This window comes from Dinoponera quadriceps, unplaced genomic scaffold (genome assembly GCF_001313825.1).
Source record: "Dinoponera quadriceps isolate SergipeBrazil2010 unplaced genomic scaffold, ASM131382v1 scaffold115, whole genome shotgun sequence".
Lineage (NCBI taxonomy): Eukaryota > Metazoa > Arthropoda > Insecta > Hymenoptera > Formicidae > Dinoponera > Dinoponera quadriceps.
Genome location: NW_014554511.1, coordinates 636,878 through 656,608, shown reverse-complemented (window position 1 = coordinate 656,608; position 19,731 = coordinate 636,878). Strand labels below are relative to the sequence as shown.

Below are 19,731 nucleotides of genomic sequence, written 5' to 3'. Positions count from 1 at the left end.
GCCTTTTGATGGAACGTGGACACGTTCGTAGACGAGACGGGACCGCTTTGGTTTTATCGACGGAAACTTGATTGCGACCTGATGCCGAGCGAGCGAGCGAAAGAGAGAGAGAGAGAGAGAGAGAACGGGATGTCCGACCCTGGGGGGATACTTGGTTGGAGTCGAACGTCGAATTCCGTACCATCAGCTCCGATTTTTAAACCAATCGGTGCTTACCTGGCCGAGGAGTATTGACGCTCTTTTTCTCTCGTGCGCGAAAGTTCTCTCGTTCGCCCGATACACTACGAAAGACACGCTTCTGCTCGATGAACAATTACAGGGCCGGACAAAACGCGTCTCGCATGAGGAATGTTATTTGATTTTCGTTAAAAATGATCGGATCGATTGCAGGGAGGTGCAGCGTCAAAATTCATTCGTTGTTGAAATCGGATGAACGGGGATAATCGTTGCTGCAAGTCAAGCTATCAGCATTCTAACCCGTGAGATTTTCCCAATGGAATCGGCCGTAATCCAAAACACAGTGTCGCAGCTGCGAAACGTTAATATTCGAGCGGTAGCCGACGAAAGGAAGGTAAAGAAAGAAAGAGAGAGAGAGAGAGAAGAAGACAGCGAGGACCGTTAGCCTGTCGATTATATGCTATAATAGGCACACATAACGGCGAGTATTTCCCGGAACGGAAAAAAGGGATTACATCGTGTACCCTCCTCTCCCTGTTAATACATCAGATTATCTGCGATCGGGCTTTGTAACGATACTTCCCGGCTCTCTTAACGAGCACCGATTTTTCTGGCAGCTAATGGCGACTTTCTCCCGTTTGTTGCCGCGCGCGATCAGTATCTCGCCGGAGAATTAATTAGTGTTAGCGTCCCCCCCCCCCCTCTTGTACCCCTGGAAGGTCCGCGAAATTCTCATGAAATGTACAAATCCGTACGAGCGCATTCCGATGGATATCCCTGCTCCGTACCTTCGCAGCGCGTTTAGAAAGCTATCGTTAACGGGTGTCGTGAATGAATGCGAGCGAATCCGGCAATCTCGTCTCACGCTCTCGTCTCTCGAAAAAGGGAATATTGAAACGTGTTCGTTCGTGTGCGATGATCTTCGATAGATCATTGCGCGAAAGATCGATAACACGTTTCGATTTCACTTTAGGCATTTTCAGATCAAACTTGCTCGACGTTATTGTTCGATCCGATATTTTCAGAATTGTTAATCTTGTACAATCCATTATTCATCTTTCACGACTTTATTTTAATTTTTCTAAAAACACCTGCAGCGTGGAGAAGCTATCGAGCGCAAGTTGTCGGTTACGATGCGAAAGTAAAGCCTCGGAAGACATCGCGCGTTTCACCCGAGGATACCCGAACCGGAAAGGGGCTGTTAACGCCGCACGGCATTTTCATAAATATCATCTCAGGCGCGTTTACCTTTCTTTCGTAAAATTAAAGAGATTCACGACCGCGTAAAATCCCCGAGTGGAATCGAAAGCCCGTACTTCGACGCGTAGCCGCAGAGCAGTTATCCAACTCCGATTACCAGATAAAGGCACGTGATAAACCCTCTCGAAACGCGTAACGTATCCTCGCTCTCACCCTGTGCGCTCCTCCCCTCTCACGGTGTAGCTAGTGAGAAAGTTTCCGAATAAAATGCGCGTTCTTAGACGCGGTCGCCCTGCGTGACATAATTATCCGGTAATTTCGTTCCTGATGGCCCGTTGTACGGCCGTATCTGGGCTTCTTAGCGGTTTACTGCGTGTCGTCCTGCGAGTCGCCCACAAACGACCCTCCATCGCGCATGCCGCGCCGCGGCTACCGTCGCCAATAGCTTCGAGTTACAACGAGCGCGGCCGTAGCTATTCCCGAGGGGTTTTTTCAACGACCGAAGCGCGCGCGCGCGCGTGTACACGAATGCGTGCACACGAACGCACCCCAAGCGTCGTACGATCTAGAATATCACGTAAGGACGAAGGAGAACGGGCGGTGGCGACGGTAGGAGAGGGGTGGCGCAGGAAGGGATATTCCTGCACGAAATGCGCAAGAACACGGAGGCGGAAAGTAAGCGACGTTCTTCTGGGTAGGCTCGCTGCAAGATGCAGGGTATGGCGAAGTAAAGCGGAGGCGAAGCCGGGGGTGGTACGCGTGTTGCGAACATACGTGGAAAGCGAAGGGGAGAGAGAATGAAAGGGAGACAAGAAGGATGCGACAGAGAGAACGNGGGGGGGGGGGGTACCACCGAGGCGGTCCAGCGTCAATAATTCCCACATGTAATGAGGCGGGCTGTTGTTCACAGGCGGACAATAACGCCCATAATTCAGTGTCCACTCTCGCCGGAAACTTATGCCCCGTTTTCTACGGGATTCTCTTTCTTTCTCTTGGAACGCGGTACCTCCCGAGAATGTCCAGGACGAGCACGAAATAGGTCGCCCGCAGCCACGTGGCTGATCGTCCAATTGATTCTTCGAAGAAGAACGCGCGGGATTATGGCCCGTCGTCGCACTTAAATTGACGTGCCCGTAAACACAAGACGTAAACTTAAGTCGAGGAACCGATATCGGGATATTGCTTTGGAGATTCTCCGTATAGCCTACTTTCTCTGTATCCAGTTTCTTGTTGAAGTTGGGCCTCCAATGAACAGCATCGGGACACGGTTAGGATTGTACGGCGTCAAAAGAAGGTCAAAAAGTTCCATAAGCAATCTTGTAAAATGAGTACTAGAGCTGTTTCAGAAGCGTCGAGAGCGCACTGACTGCTATATGTAAATATTGTAATTTTCCCTGTCACTGATGGGACTCCGGGTCAGGAAATCGAGTACGGGAGGAAAATAGCGGGAGTAGAGAGGCGGGTTAGAAACTCGGCGGGCGCAGCTACGGAATTACCGTCATTCCCGACGAAGCGAAGACTCGATGACTCAAGAGCGTTTCAGGAGTCGCGTCGCGCTGACGCGAATNGAGCTCGTACGCGCGACTGTGCCTTTATCCCCCCCCCCCCCTCCATTACATGTGGGAATTTAGCAGGCGGTTGTGCCACGCACAGCCTTAATTCGCGATTAATTAGCGAGCGCTCCTTGTTCCAAGTTTTAATGCGTTTAACTGCGTTGCGCACGGAACGTAGCGAGCCGCTGAAACGTCGGTGCGTACGCACGCATATATACACATACAGATACTATAGTTTTCGCGAAACAATTATCACCGACGCCGTGACGTTCTGCAACTCTTTTCTTTCCCGGGCGAGCGGTCGCTCATCGGAGTGACTCCTCACCTAGAAGAAGCGAGAAACGAGCGACGTAGCAGAGGGACGAGTGTATGACGAGGACGACCGAGTGGCTGCGTTTGATATTAAGTATTTTTCACGAATCCTTTCTCGGTTTCTCGCGCGAGGCGCGGGGTGTGATTTATGCCACTGTGTTTAGTCCGACGTGGCCCGTAGATATAAAGAATGTCACTGGATAAGGAGATACCGAGATAATATTTCATCTATTTCCTGAGCTGAACTTCGTCCGCGCCACAGCGGAATCGTAATTTGAGAGTCGGTCGTAAATACATACATATATATGTATATATGTACTTTGAAAAAGAAAAACGCGCACGGTACGCGCGTTCGCTCATCTTGAGCAACGGGGAAGGGAAGAGGGAACATCGATTGTACCCATAATGGATCACTCGTGCGAGAGGATAAGAAATAAGAGAGAGAATGTTTGTAAATTGTATATTATTTTTTGATCAAACCCGTGCTCGAATGAAGTTACTAACGATGTAACAATGTTCCAACGATGTTTATGCGGCGCAACACAAGACGCCATTCATTAGCATAATTGACACATTCCGCGCGTGCAAGCGATTACTTTTAAATACGAGTATCGCGAGTACCGTTAACGCTGCGCGACAAATATGATTTGTCACTCGAAACGTGGTAAGCGACTAACGGCGGGATTTTTCAAGATGACGACGCCGTGTCTCGCAATTATCGGGAGAAGGAAAATGCTCCCTCCCTGATAGCTGGCTGTTGCTTCGAAATCCGAGGATTTCTTATCCCCTCTTTCTCCCTCCTCAACCACCTTCGTACCTCCGACACGACCAACGACGACGACAAGATCGCGAAAAAGGCAACGGAGGAGCACCATCGACGAAAACCAGAAATCGGCTACGCGCGTTCGCCGTGGAATACCCGTGAAAAATACAAATAACGCGCAGAAATTACTTTTGTCCCGCGCGAGATTTACGGCGAGGCAACGAGCTCGCGCATTGGCGTAGAGGACTCGGGGACATAAATCAAGGGGAACTTATGAGAGGCCATTCATTAATATTAATAAGCTGTATGTATCCGTCGGGCATAACGATACGATAGTTGGCCGATCGATACCTACGGTCTTTTTCGCGCGGTGTTGATGAGAAACGATGATTCAAACGGCAAGCGCGACGGGGGGAACGCGTGTACGCCGTGCGGAATATCAGCGACGACGACGACGGGCGCGAATCGTCGTCTTCTTCTTCTTCTTTCTCCTCCTTCTCTTCGAGAACCGTAGGACACACCGTGGGTGATATTATGTTATTTTACCGTAACACACGCGTGTATGGCCCTTGCCAGGCAGTGGCGGTGACGTATTCATATGCGATCATATTCGGCATTAACGGTCAATGACAGGCGGGACAAAAAGGGAAGGCTCGCGAGAGAGACCGACGTTTCTGTCAATAAATCTCAATTTGGTTCGCGTCTCTTGCAAAAAAAACATCCCATCGCTTTTACTCCTCATACGCAGCTCGTTTTTGGGCCGTTCAATCATTTTTGTGCTCGTTTCTTGCACTCTCAGATAAGCGCAGTCTATTAACACACACAAGTACAAAAGAGTATTTTTAACCTGGGAATAGTCACCTGAGTTTCACCAGTTTCACTGGTATCGAAGATGAAACTGTCGCTTCCCGAAAGCAAAAGAAACAAACGAATCTTGCAACCGTGGCCGGGGACATTTAAGAATGAAAAGGCGGGCGTTCTCGTGGGAGCGGATTAAAAGGAGAACTGGAGGCACATTGGGATACCCGGTAGCGGAGACAAATGATGCCTAATAGGGACGAGGCCCACGAGGGGATTCAGCGTGCCGGTTCATGATGCCTATCAGTCAGACATTTAATTAATAACAACACCCAACGTCGGCTGACATCTCCCGGCGGCGTGTATAATAGCCGAATATACCCACCTGATCATGGGCCGTTTCCTCGCGCGTGCGTATATATCTGTGTGTAATCGAGACGACGACGACGTCGACGCACTGCACATCGCTCAATAATACAAATACATTTCGGGATCAGGTTTTACGACTCCGAGGGACGCGCTCGGGAGCACTCAATTTCTCGAAACGAGATAAATTATTAGGCGGAACAGCAGCGGTTGCGCAAACGTGAGGGATTTCCGTGCCGCGACCTCCGTGATGCATTCGGAGGTAAATGTACGCGCGCGTATGTACGTGTCAACGACGAGGACGGATACAGGCGAGATGAAAAATCGCGAGGCCCCCGTACTTTTAAACACGTCGGAGATCGAGGAGAGTCGCGGTCGCATTAATAAAACCGTCATATAATTAACGCCGACGTTAACGCCGCGACGAATGGCCGGAATAAAAAATGATACGGCGCGCGCGAGTGGCCGATTCTAAATATCGGATTTATCGCGCCGCGCGCGAGACACGATGGAAATGTTTAATTCATGAGCCCGTGATTGGATGTGCATTGTGACAAAAGAAATTCCGAGATTAAGAGGCGCCGCCGCGAACACCCGCCGGCCCGGAACAAACGTGTGGAGATTACATCATAGATTAAATGGCGCTATAAATCCTCAGTCGACGGGCGCGTTAATGAGCCTCCGTCGCCAAAAACGTGAAATTAATGTAGCGCGTCGCGCACACGTTCTCCCCGTGATCGGCAGCGACGAAGATGGCGAAAGTCACTTGGAACGGGACGGAGAGAGAGAGAGAAGGAACGACGGAAACGAGACGGGGGGGAAAGAGGAAATAGAAAACAGAAGAGTGAATTTATACGTATACGTGACCAATTCCTTTCAGCACGTAGCGGGTGATTGATGCGGAACAAGGACAACTGCTAAAAGACACATAGGAAGATAACGTAAGGAAGAAGTAGAAGAAAAAAGAAGCGTGTGAGTTATTATCGAACGTAGAAAAAAAAAACTGCTACGTCGAAACTATATCTATTAGCATGCTAATGCAAACGAGTAATCAAATATAGCGAACGAGAGAAAGAGAGAGAGAGAGAGAGAGAGAGAGAGATGTCGATAATAAAAAATGAACAACAGAACTGTGTAAACTACCGGGAAGAAAAATGAATCCATTCGGAATATTCACGGGGACTGTCGCTGAGGTCGAAGAAGGTATTCGCGAAAATTCACATTAGATATGAATTGAGAAAAGATGGACCGTCTGTTCTCCGGTTGGGGGCGAATTGAAAACGCCGTATCAATTAGTACATCGTTGATTGTTGTTTCAATCAGACAACAATGCGGAGTTATTGCCTATTATAGTTTACGCCTCGGGAAGATCACGCGTGTGTGAGTATAGAAACGGGTTAAAGCTGGACAGAAAGGCTACGGATGAAGAGGGAAAGTAGAGGGAGAGAGAGGGAAGAACGCAGCGACGTAACACTCGTAACACGGAACGACCGCTCGCCGCGCCCTGCGCGGAGGAGAGAGTTCAACGCGGTACGGTAATGATTAAGCGGCTGATTAATTTCAGATTAGCGGTATGAAACTGTACACGAGCGAGCGATCATAATGGAGTGTCTGGCATGATTACAACTCGGTCTATTACGCTGATTAATCAGATACAACTCACGTACATATGTATGACATCCAACGCGCTCTCTCGGGTAACACACCGTTCGTTCGTTGCCCCCCTCTCTCTTTCTCTGCTGCTCGCCGACTGCACGCGTAGCATTAATAAGCAGCGTCGATCATCTTTGATCTCTTTCGCGCTTCGTCGCAAAATTATTCCCGAAAATCTCGGGACCCGCCGCGGGGACTCGTCGCGAAATGGAAATTCGACAAGTTCGAAATTGGAGTCCGTGACAAGAACGATCTCTGGAGTTGACGTTAAGCTCACGTTTACCCGCCCCTTTCCTCCGCCATGCGCGTGTTTTGTCTCACCTGTAACGAGAGACTTATATAAGTGTGCGTGTTTGTTTCTACACACACACCTCTCGTAAGAAATTAATATATCAGTCCTTCTCGTCTCGCGCGCGTTTCGCTATAATCTATTTCTTGCGAAAATAGGCAGCGACGATCATAAATCGTGACCCGCAGGAGGGTTTAAGGGCCGACTATATCGTGGCTGCGAAATCCCCGAAGACGGGATGTTAGATCTATACACACACACACGCACGCACGCATATACACTCTCACTTTCTCGTTGATAAACAGCACGGTGTCGCCGTATTAACGGCCATCGATGCGTTCAGCAGCCGCAGCGGAGACAAAGAGAGGGAGAGTGGCATCGATCGGCTTCGATTCTGTATACCACCGGTACCACGTGCGAGATTTGAAAGTTACGGGGAGTAAGTGCTCAGCGTCATTAAAACGTATGCCATATTTACTTGCAACTACGAACTCATCATCTACGGCCATCGATTACTCGGGAATCCTGGTCGTGCAGTCGAAGGGAAAATCTCGCTTTCCTCTCGAGAATGGAGTCCGCGCGAGGAGAGATAGAGAGCAACGCGGTTATTCCTAAGGAAAAGTCATATCCCTGCAAATTAACTAATTCCGCGACACAGGATCGTCTATTTCCAGACCGCCGGCAATTATCCAATATCCGGTGTAACAGAGCTACTATGTTATTTGCGGAATTATACAATTCGCCCCACGGCGAGAAACTAACAGAGTCAGAAATATGCGCGCAATCGCGCCCCGCTTGTCTCGCAGGACCATTCGTTAACGTTCCATCTTGTCGGCCGGGCGAAATTCCGATTGAATCGGATATATATATATATATGGATAAGTATTGGAAACTGATAATCATCTATAAGTCTGCTCATTACACCCCGCTTGTTATCCCTCCTTCCATTCCGCACGCACGTACGACATAACGCTTATTAGCGAGAACAGCGCTTCTTCGTACTTATGCATAAACACGATGCCACACACACAGTGTACGCACACATCGTGTAAGACAAAGAGGAAACGCGAGAGAGGATATTTTGTGTAGAACGGTCCCGGTTGAAATGTTCTCGGTATCGCGTTAAGTTGCTCAAATTAACAAAATTGCCGGCGTATCCCCTTCGTATTCCGCGGACATTGTAGCTAACAACCCGAGTTCGTGTTCGGGCTCGGCCTTGCGTGTTTGTTGCACGGGACACTGGATTATTTATGCCCCAATTACACGACTGTTAAGTGCCAATCGAATCCCATACTATCGATTTCGTCATGTGTGTTATAGCTCTGCCGCGCGCATACACACACAGCGGAGACAAAGTGCATCGTTATCTCTCTATGTCTCTTCTTCCTCTTTCTCTCACTTCGATCACACGTCATTGTGCGTTAATATTTGTCGAGAATGCGCGGATAGCTTGGAGAATCTCGTCTACCTCTCTCTCTCTCTCTTATTTGCGTTATTTCGTGTAATTGGAAGAAACCGTGGATAAGAGTATTTGCAATATAAACGGCATTATTATATTCTGCATAATAATACGTCTCCCTATTATTATGCCGAGTGCAATAATTCCTGATGCTGAAAAGCAGCGTTTTTAGATCAGACGTTTCCTTTTTCCCACTTTTCACCTATGGTTTTCAGTCGTTCAAAATCGCCGGGCAATTGAAATAACAATTTCTCTTTTCCGAAAGGGATAATTTTTTATACACGCCGACAGATGACGGCAGCGGCGGCGGAATTTACGAGCTCGAATAATTTCCATAAACACTCGCTACACGATAAACACCATTATAAGAGAAATTTGACGTTTTACAGCCAATTTTAATGTTGATTTAAAATACGCAGCCGGCTTTAAAATGCCGCGCCCGGCGAATTACGCAGGAGCGCGGAATTAAAATAGTACCTTCCTCCGCGACTGGTGTGTTTGACGATGGTGCATAAATAAATGAAAATCTCGCTAGGAAAATTTTCGCCCGAAAGCCAGTGGATCGTCATTAATTGAAAGCTCTGAGAGCGCGAAACTCCCTCCATGGATATCTCTTTCAGTATCGCGCATCGTTGACGCCATACGATCTCGAAGTTCACGAATTCCGGATCGAGCTTCCCATAATCGAGTCTACCGCCACTGTTGTCGTGTAATGGACCGAGCTTCCGCGCGAGTATCCGCTTCGCAAAACCGGAGCAACACCGACGGAATAAAAACGCAACGGAACGAACGAAAAGGAGGTTTATTCTCTTAAAACAAATCAGTAATAAAGTTTTTCATTCAATCGGTGAAACATAGTTTACCGATACCCGCCAATGTACCACTATATAACTGTACCACTCTGCCAATAATAATTTACTAATAATAAACCGATTCTTGATTTTCGAGAGTAAACAGGAAGAAGACGATGATCGTGATAACAATCGACGAAGACGTCGTGGTCCCCGGCAATTCTTCCTGGTGGTAGTTTCCGAAGCATTCGCGGTCGGCGGTACCCGCGACACTCGAGGGTTCGAGTAATGTGGACTCGGGCCATATTAGGCCGGCCGTGCCGTTTTCTACCGATGTTATCCGATGCATATTGAGAGGCCTGCGACTTCCAATGCAACGATCTCTCCTCAATATGATTCAACGTTAAGCCCTATTCGGTCTTACCCCCGCAAGCCGTTTCTCCTGCGCCTGAAGGAAGTATAACGCGCCGCACTGCTCCTTCGTGTGGGCTAACTAATCGTGGTGGTGAAGCGCTCAATTCTTCGTGCACCATGAAAGTCTACCTGGGAACTTTCTTCTGCTATATTTTATATATCAGAAAAGTTGATTTTCTCCTTTTTTTTAAATCTCAACTATGAGTTGAAACATCTTTGTCTTGCCTATCTTCGAGCAAGCGGTAAATCTTTTTGAAACTTCACGTTCCGCGCTAAATAGATATTTTAGCATAGTGCGGAAGAGTCACTTGGCGATAGACACGGTTGCAATTTCACGTTGACGGTGTTACCGAGAACGCCAACTCGTTGGAAAAGAGAGAGACTGTTAATCCGCTGTTTTCTTTCCTTTCTCAACGAACGGTTGCACGTTCCCGCGCCTTCTTGCACATAACAGGAGACGTAACATTCAGCTAATCTCGATTTACGGTGAAGGCTAGTCGTAAAAGGCGCGTTTTCAGGACTCCATTTCCGTGGAACGGCTTTTCGCGGCACGCGCTGTCACGCGGCGGCTCTCTCGCCTCCTCGCGCTCGTCGACGCTCCGAGAGCTCGAGAGTCAATTTACATTACACGCGCCGATTCCATCTATCGATCTTACAGTGTCTTCCATGCTCGTATCCCATTCGTCAGTCCTGTCCGCGCGCTGATTATTCCTCGTACGTTTCTCCTTGCCTCACTCTGTCGGTTTCTCTGTCTCTCTCATCCACACCTTCCCTCCTCAAAGCGGCGGCGCATCGCAAATAGCCGCGGGCGGCTGCGATTCGATTCTTGTCGCGCGCCGTGATAATAACCGCGAAGTCGTAATCGGTCACGACGGAACGCACGCTCGCGAAACAATGCGGGTGGCATAACCTACCGTGACTAACGATATCGTACGCGAGCCTTGGGATCAGCGCAATCCGCGAGATTTCCCGTAAAGGGCGGCGGAATAATCAGAAGAGATCCGGGACGATTCCTCTCGCGAATTGAGACTAATAATTTTCGATCTCGCGCCATGAGCACGATCAAGTGAAAAGAGAGAGAGAGAAAACGTTAAAGGGCCATCCTCTCTGTCCGACACACACTGTTTCAAGTGGAATCAACGTATCATCCCCCGAAAAACAGTAGTCAGTTAAATACGAAAGAAATGCTACAATAGCCAAAGGAATACAGATTTTTACGATGAAATCTTATTTTCACTGACTAAAATCAAAGAGTGTATTGATGGTAATTTAATCAGAAACATTATCGCCGGTTCGTTCCAAGATTAAGATTAATTCGTTCGAGAGTTTCGCGGAAAAATTACTTCTGCGATCGGAACGCAATTGGTCATCATCGCTTCGATCAAATCCTTGACCAGCTCGTAGGAAAGCTCGCACCCCCTTGAAGAAAGCATCGTGATATTCGCATGGAAAAATCGGGCGCGAAGTGGCGGGATAACGAGATCGGCCCGAGAAGAAATCGTGGCATGTGACGGGGCAGCGCAAGGCGCTCACAGTAAGCTCACATATTTTAAAGGCGAGCACGTTCGCTAATAAGATCGCGTTTACGACACCTCGTTAGAGAAGGTGAGATTTACAGGCGTTGGTGTGAGTGCGGGCGTCCCGGGACACGGTGTGCCCGTTATACGCGTCTCCACGTCGCCGGGCGATATGAGCGGTTGGAGAAGGGTATGGAGTTTTATGGGGAGAAATGGCGAGCAAAGAAAAGAGCAGGAGAAGGAGAGAGACATGGCCGAGAGACCTACGTAGAACTATAACGCGGCCACTGGGAGAGGCTTTGTTCGTGCGACAATAAGCGAGCGTGGGGGCTGGTATCCCTTCGGATATTATCCTCCACATACATGCGTCAGGAGGCTCGCGATGAAGCCGTGATATCGCCGGGTATAAGTTTCGCGGGCGGGTAGGCGACGCCGACTTGCGAAGAATTAACTTACAATGGGACCGGTGACAACAGTTTACCTCGGATCGGGCGGAGGTGATTGCGTCTAAATTGAAAACCTCGCCGCTTTCGCCGCGTGCGACAGACGAGAAACAGAGAGAGAGAGAGAGAGAGAAGCTGTAGCGATGCGCGGGTTCTCTTCGTTGTTGCTCGTGGTAAAAGAGTAAATTGCGTTCCGCAAATTTTCCCCATTTAACATTCCGAGAGACACGCTTTGAATTGCTCCGATGCTGCAAATGTCGCGCTTTGCAATGTGCAAATCTCGCTCGTTGAGGCATCAATGCCTGGTTTATTTAAACACTCGACGAGAGCAATAATAAAGATGTCCGCTGCGAGCGACGAAAGAAATACCAGATAGATAAATACGTTTATTTACGTTCTAAGGCTCTTCTAAGGTCCTCGAAGAATTTTCACAAAGATAGCTAATTGTTTATATAGTCAAAGTTTATTGACATTATTACATAAAGGATCTCTGCTCAAAGGCAATGAATCATTCTGGTGTTTGGAAGTTGAGGTAGAAGTGAATTCCAGAAAGTGGCTGTTACTTCCTGAAGAAATTTTTGGGATAATATCGTGCGTCATTGTAGTGACTCAAATGCTTGCAACAGGCTTGCAGTGTGTATAGTATGTATGGTGATGCACTGAGAAAAAAATCTCGACGCGTAGAACGAACTTTCGAGAAAGTTTCGAGCGTTCCTCAGTCGCGATATTTGGTACTGCTTCGATTTCTCCTCAAGGAAAGTGTTTAGATAGCCCAAGAATAATAAAAACTCATTTTGGAAAACTGAAACTTATCAATTTCTCCGTCGAGCTTTTAATATTACAGATCTAATTTCAATGCCACTCATTTTGACGGTGAAACGCAAAAACCGCAAATTTAAGACATTATCAGAATCAAAGTACGAATGATTTATATTATTAGAATTTGAAATTGAAACGTATTTTGCTATTTTGGTTCTTTCTGTGTTGTAGAATTAAAAATTTAACACACAGGGCCAAAATTCCGACTCGGCTTTCGACGCCGGTCGATCCATCCTCACGCAGAGAGGCTCTCGCACTTTCCGCAGCGATGCGGTTAAATACGCGAATAAAAACACATGGCGTTTAATGATCCCCCTTGTTGAATAAAACGATTCGACGCGCCATGGAGTACGGGAGGCCGCGAGTGACGAAACCATTTTTCAAGCGCGGAGACGCCACAATATATTATAATTACTCGGAATGGCCTTCGAGATCGTGTAATTTTCGCAAATCGCTCGGCAAACCGCGGCCCTTTTTGTACTCGCCGAAGTTCCTCGGGGCGGCGAAGCAGCCGATATATTTTGTCGGGAACAAGCGAGAAGAAAAAGAGCCGCGAGAGAAAAAAAAAACGGTGGATCGGCCGGAGAGAAAGGAGAGAAGAGAGAGAGAGAGAGAGAGAGATGAAGAGCAAAAGGTCGGCAGCTCCGAGGGGGGAGGGTCGAGGTGGAAGGAGGGGGAAAAATAAACGCGCCATCGGGAATCGCACGGAAAGCTTCAGTTTGGCGTGCCTGGCGTGCTACGACGCGATTAGCGAGATGGCCGAACTCTCCTCCCTCCTCTCTCTCGCTCTCTCTATCTTTCGACAAGGAGAAAGAGGAACAAAGAGAGGGAGAGAAGGAGAGAAGATCCGGCACAAAAAGAGGGTGACTATGCAGAAGACACTTCATCTCGTAGCGCGCAGCACGCTCGGACCGAAAGTCGGCCTGACAGGCAGACTGCAATAGATAATATCTGGAGAGACGTTCGCCTCTCCCCTCTTATTCGACTCCGCGGCCCGCAGTCACGAGTGTGCACGTGCATAGCGCGATCGTACATGTGCGCGTGTGCGCGATTCTCTCTCTCTCTCTCTCTCCCTCCCTTTCCCTCATGCACAACCGCGGAGGACGAAGCCTCGGAGGGAAGTGCATCTCGCGCGCACCGGCACGCAGGAACGCGCCCTCACGTACGAGACGCACACCCGTACGAGCGGCATGCACTTATCGAGTTAGTTTTTTGTGTCAGCCGGTTATTAGATTATGATTAAACGATTCGAAAGGTAGAAGGGTTGGGAGGTGGAAGGCACGGCTGCGAAACGTGGTGGAGGTGGGGGTGGAGGAGAGGGGGGGGGAAAAGATTGGAGCGGGTGAGAGAGAAAGAGGGAGGGGTGAGTTGCGGGACCGCAGTGAGGAAGAGAGAGAGAGAGAGAGAGAGTGTGTGTGGGCAGAACAAACGGGTATCGAAAAGGAGGAGCTAATTAAAATACAAATACCTTAACTGGCTCTCGAGGGGATTAGTTGCCACGAAGGCTTACGGCGCCGAGACGTCTTCCTCGTTACTGTCAAACCGCGGAGGAAGATGAAGAAGAGGAAGACGCTGACGCCAGTACCTTAAATCGTGAATCGAATTGATATACGCCGCGACGCGTATTCTATTCCACGGTAATCGGATTTCGGACGATTTATATGCCGTCGATGAAGTCCATTTATCGACAGTGAAGTCTCCGAGGACTCTCGACGTTAAGCGCCGATAAGGTCCAAAGCACCGTTGGGGGATCTCCGTTCCTTTTTTCCGCCTTCAGAGCGATACTCTCGCGTAACTTTCCTCGGACACGTATCAGTCGCGATTAATACGAAAACGTTTCAATCGTTGTGAACGGCAGAGATCGACGTGACAAGCTTGACAGCTTGACGGCGGCCGGGGAACGTTTTTCGCAAATCACTCGAAGGAGAGAAGGATAGCACGAAAGGAAAAAGAGAAGTCGCAAGCATCACGGAAGAATTTCAATGATTACCTACGTGAGCTTTTCAGCGTGTAATTTCTTAAGTATCTCGGAGGAATAGCGACGACAACGTGAAACCTAAAGAATCAACCATGGATGAAACAAAAAAGAAATAGAGAAAGAGAAAAGGGAAGAGGGAAGGGAGAGGGAAGAAGGAGAAAGAGAGGAGCGTGAAGAAAAGGAGAAAAAAACAGGATCGCGGTAGAAGAGATAGAAAACGAGGGGAAAAATAAGGGGATCGAGGACGCCGAGAGGAACGGCGTTAAAGCAAAACGGAGTAATAACGACCGCGACTAAAGGAATGCGAGAGAAGAAAGAAAGACAGAGAGAGAAAGAATGGGGGAAGGGAGAATGGGAAGGGGTGAGAGAGGGGGGGGGGAGAGAAAGAGAGAGAGAGAGAAAATAAAAGGGGCGAACGGAGAACAAGGCGAAGCGAAGAGAGCGTAGAGAGTAAAAGCGACGTGTAGGGCGAAAACTACACGGTTTATCGAAACAGTGGACACGAGCGGGCGAGAGGAGTGCCGACGAAAGAGCTCTCCGCGATCGTGTTTGTGCACATGTGTGTGTGTGTGTGTGTGCGTGCGCGCGCGCAACACGTCTGTATTTCAATCGCGAGATAAGGACGAAGCGAGGAAAGGAAGATTACACGAGAAGGGAAAGGAAGAGAGGGAAGCGAGGAAAAAGAGACGATGCACGAGAGAAGTTAGAAAGCCGAAAGTCGAAGAATACCAGAGGAAGGCGAGTGTAAGGCACGATATGTGAGCGAAACTATAGCGATAGTCCAAGGGTGCGGATAAAAGCGAAAAAGGAAACTTCTTTCTTCTTTCTTTCTTCCCTCGAAAGTCTCCGTTCATCTCACTCTTTCCTTAAGAAAGGCCTCTGCTCCTTTTCAGAGATAAGAGATAAGAGAGAGAGAGAGAGAGGGGGAAAAGAGAGAAGGAGAGTAGAGAGGGAAGAAAGAGCCCTCAATGATGCTCGTTCGTGTAGTGGATATCCGGCTCCTCCGCGTCGTAGGTACCTCGCGCTGCGACCACTCTCCCTCTCTCTCTCTCTCTCTCGCTCGCTCGCTCGCGTGCACGTACGCGGCCGGGCGAGTTTGCGTGCCGGGCGTGCGTTCGTGTGCCGGGTGTCGGGTCGTAGACCACAGCGGCGAGTCAGCTCGGAGCTCGGCTCAACCGGTCGGGCAACTTTTTAACGAGCTGCGGTTCTCTTCTCCGCGAAGAGGAGGAAAGCCGAGACCCCGGCCTGAACCGAGTTGAGCCATCCTCGCTTCGAAATGCATGCATGCATGCATGCATGCGTCCATGCATGCATGCATGTGCGCGCCATGTGATACCGAAGAAGCGGGCGAACGAGAAAGAGTTGGTGGAAAGACTGCGCGCGCGCGAGAGAGGAAAAGAGAGCGAGAAGAGGGCAGCAAGGGTGGCAACGAAGAAAATGAAAGAGAGAGAGAGACAGAGAGAGAAACGAAGAGAAACCATGGGGACGCGTCGCGTCGACGCGAGTTCTCGCCGTATAGTTGCCGAGTTAAACGGCGCCCAAACTCTCCTTGTAGAGTCTCGTGCAAAATCGAGCCTCGATTACCTCGCCTATTTACAGCCACGGCCGATTCCGCGCCGATCGGACATACTGTCGGCATAACGTAGCGCTTAACACTACCGCCGCCGCCGGAGTGTATACCTGCGTGAGGCATCCGGTCGTTCAAGCTATTCCACTCCGATACCGGCTTCGCGCGTTCACCTACGGTCTCGCAGCCGGTTTTCCTTACGTTTAACCGGTAACAACGCCGTTGTTAAACCGCCGTCCGCGATCTCTCCGCTTGTATCGCGCGCCGGCCCGCGATTGCGGACCCAATACGGTGTCTGTCACGAAACGGGCTTTTTCCACTTCCACGACCGCGCTTCACTTCGCGTGCAATGAGAAAGACGAAGCGGTCGAACGTTCGAGATGTTCGTCGAGCGTATTTTGTTTGGAGAAATCTCAGCCGAGATACATCATTTTGTATTCAGAGAATGACTTAATAGCAACTAAATCTTATTAGCTGGTTCGAATTTTGCTAAAATCATTACTAAAAATTGGCTGTTAAGGACCGTTTACAATAACCGTATGCAGTAAAACGTAAGCAGTAAATTAATCAACCAATTGGATTCATACATTCCAAAAATAAATCAACTGTGGCCAATTAGCTTAAACAAAATTTTGTCAAGTAGAATTTTACGGAAAAACAAGCGAAAAGTGGTGGCATTTTCACTCGAAACGATAGTGAAAGCAAGAGCGAGTGTTTCACTCAAGCTCAGAGTGGATTCTCACTTCATACAAATGAATGTTTCAGTCGATTACAGTGAATGAAATTTGTTCCCGTGGACATTGGAACCATCAGATTCGCTCGCTCTTCAGCTTCGAAAATATTCATGCAACGATTGAAAATGGAGAATTCACTCCGTACAAACGAAATATAACTCCACTCTGAGTGATTCAGCTGTTATTCCACTTCCCGAGTAAAATTTCACTCCAAGGAATACAGTGTGATCGAGAATCGTTGACACCGTGAATTCTCCTGGTGAATCGCTGCCGGAAAAGGGCGCGAAGAAAAATTCCGAAACATTATAGCGACTCTTACTCCCAAGGGGGAATCAACTCATTAAGTAATAAAAAAGAGTTCTCAGCAGCGTGAAGAACGGCCGCGCGCGTGAGAAGAAAAGAGAATGAAAGAAAATTTTCTTCCCTGAATCTGTCCGCAGTTTTTTTCTGGTCTTTACTACTATGGGAAGAACTGCATCTCCTGACATAGTGATCATAGTACGAATAAAGCCGCATAAGAATCGACTGTTTCAACGCGTGAGAGACGGAGACAGAGAGTCGTAGAAAAGGAGAGACCGAAGACTCTCGATCGCTAAGGCCAAGAGAGTCGAATAATAACCGTTTCGCCTGAGAACGCTCGGAGCCGTGCGGCCGGGCTTTGTACACCGAGCGCCTCGGAGCGTTTCGCCCGTTCTTCGACTTTATTGAATAAGTGTAAACGGCGGTGCCTAGAAGAACAAGCCACCTTCCACCGACATCGTTATTACTCCGCTCGTAGTTTTCTTACTGCCGCGCGGAATTTAAAGACGACCAGGACGAGTGGGACCCGACGTGTGCGCGCGCGCACGTTCTCGCTCACGAAGAGGAAGTCCCTCTTCTTTTTCTCGGGCCCTTCGCGGCGGTCAGTGCCGCTCCTCCTCCTCCCCCTGGTGAAGAAAGACCTAGGCCGCAGTGAATCTGGCCATGCCATCTTTCTCTCTTCGAAACGCACGCGAGTCGCGAAATATCCTCTCTCTCTTTCTCTGCCTCCCTTCCTCCCTCTCTCCTCTACGCCTGTCCCCTCCTCTTTTCTCTCCCTTCCCCTCTCTTCTTCTCCCGCTCCTCACTCTTCTTTCTCTCTTTCCCTGTCCCTCTTTATCTTTCTCTCCCACTCTTTCTCCCCTACCCTCTTCCTCTTTCTATCTCTCTCTTTTGGGCCTTCGCTAACAAAAGGTTACCTTATAGGATATTTTATATATTTGGGATAGTCGCGAACGGTCAGAATCATTAGTCTCCCGACGCTCATTTTTCTCACTCTCTCTCTCTCTCTCTCTCTCTCTTTATATATATGTGTGTGTGTGTGTGTATAACTCTAATAGTCGGCTAATTGCCTTTTTCGCGGAAAAATATTGCGACGAGAAAAAAAGAGGGGGTGAGGGATGGGTGAGAGTGAGGAGGAAGGGGAGGGGAGAGAGAGAGAGAGAGAGAGAGAGGATGAATCGCGTTGGATTTCGATCGCCCTCGCCATTTACTCCCGTTCCTGATTTCTCGCATCCTGCCGCTCGGCAAGTTCAGGCACGAAACAGCGACGACTCTTACGATTCATGTGCTGCGATCAGCGCGCGCGCTGGAAGAATCCGTGAATCCGGAGGGTGGCCCTTGCGACGGGACGAGCGTCCCCGCGGGCGAGAGGCGTACTTTCCGCGACGATAATATCCAGGCCTGCGATTGCAGTCGGAGAACGCCAGCTAAACGCTAAGACCCTTTTTAAATAACAAATTATCGTCGTGCCTCTTTGGCGCTGCGCGCACGGCACAGAGAGTTGTACGGAACTATTACTGTCACGAGCAGCGAGAGAGAAAGAAAGATAGAGTGAGAGCGCTTCTTGCCGCTGTGCGGCCGACCGTTGCGTGATTTCAGAATCCGCGAGACAGAAAGAGAGGAGAGCAGCCGGTGCGCGTTCCTCTCGTACTTTGTCAAAGCCGCACCAGCCTGTCAGCCAGCCGGTCGGCCGGCTGACCGGACGGCAGCGCCCGCGCTCGATAATCTTTAGAAGCACTATCGAGAATGCGCGTATCCCGCGTGATCTTTACTCATATCCTGTTGCTCCGCTTCTAGAGAAAACGCATCCGCCCGATTATACCGGACAGCCCGGTTGCCAATGCGGCAATTCCTCGAGTGCGTACTCGTCGAACACCGGTCGCTCGTGTAATTTTTCCATGCACTGAGTGTATATGTACGCCACACACACCGGCTCTCTCTCTCTCTCTCTCTCTCTCTCTCTCTCGTAGACCCGACTCTATTATCGGATGTGGCGATAATCCGCGCTATCGTAATGTATCACCGACACGCAAACTCACGAACCGGGGCGGTGCTTTTTTCACCGTTGTTCCTTTTTCCCTGCCGCCCGATCGACCTACCGCGGAATTATCAATGATAACGTCGTAACGATGCCGAGATAGGAAGAGGGGAGAGAGAGAGAGAGAGGAAGAGACGTTACGTCCGCTCGAAGCGTCGCTGGTGGCTCGCAAGAAAATTCTCCGCACGAATCCTCTCCGGTCCTCCCAGAGACCTCGAGAGGAGGCTTCGCGCTCTCCCTCTCTCTCTTTCTCCCTCTATCTTGTTCTCTTGCAATCTTTCTCTCTCTCTTTTATTACGTATTTCAATCAAGTGTAGGTCAATTGACGATAATCACGAGCGACGTACAAGGCCGCGCGATTGGAGGGTGAAAATGTGAGCAACGTGGAGGCGAACGGATAGGCGGCTGGCCGGGGCCGGGCGAGGGAGAAAATAACGGAGGGCAGAGGGTTGTGTAATGAGAGGGTAGCGGAGTGCCGATAAATCCAACAGGTCTCAGCATTTGTAAATTGCAACCTGTCAATACTGATCCGCGGCGAAATAAATGGGCCTGCCCCCCCC

General features: G+C 49.2%; 1 protein-coding gene across 2 annotated transcripts in view; it reads right to left on the bottom strand.

Moving 5' to 3' along the window:
- LOC106751689 (lysine-specific histone demethylase 1A) overlaps positions 1-19,731 on the bottom strand; it is a 119,504-nt gene that overhangs the window by 18,068 nt on the left and 81,705 nt on the right. The window lies entirely within an intron of this gene.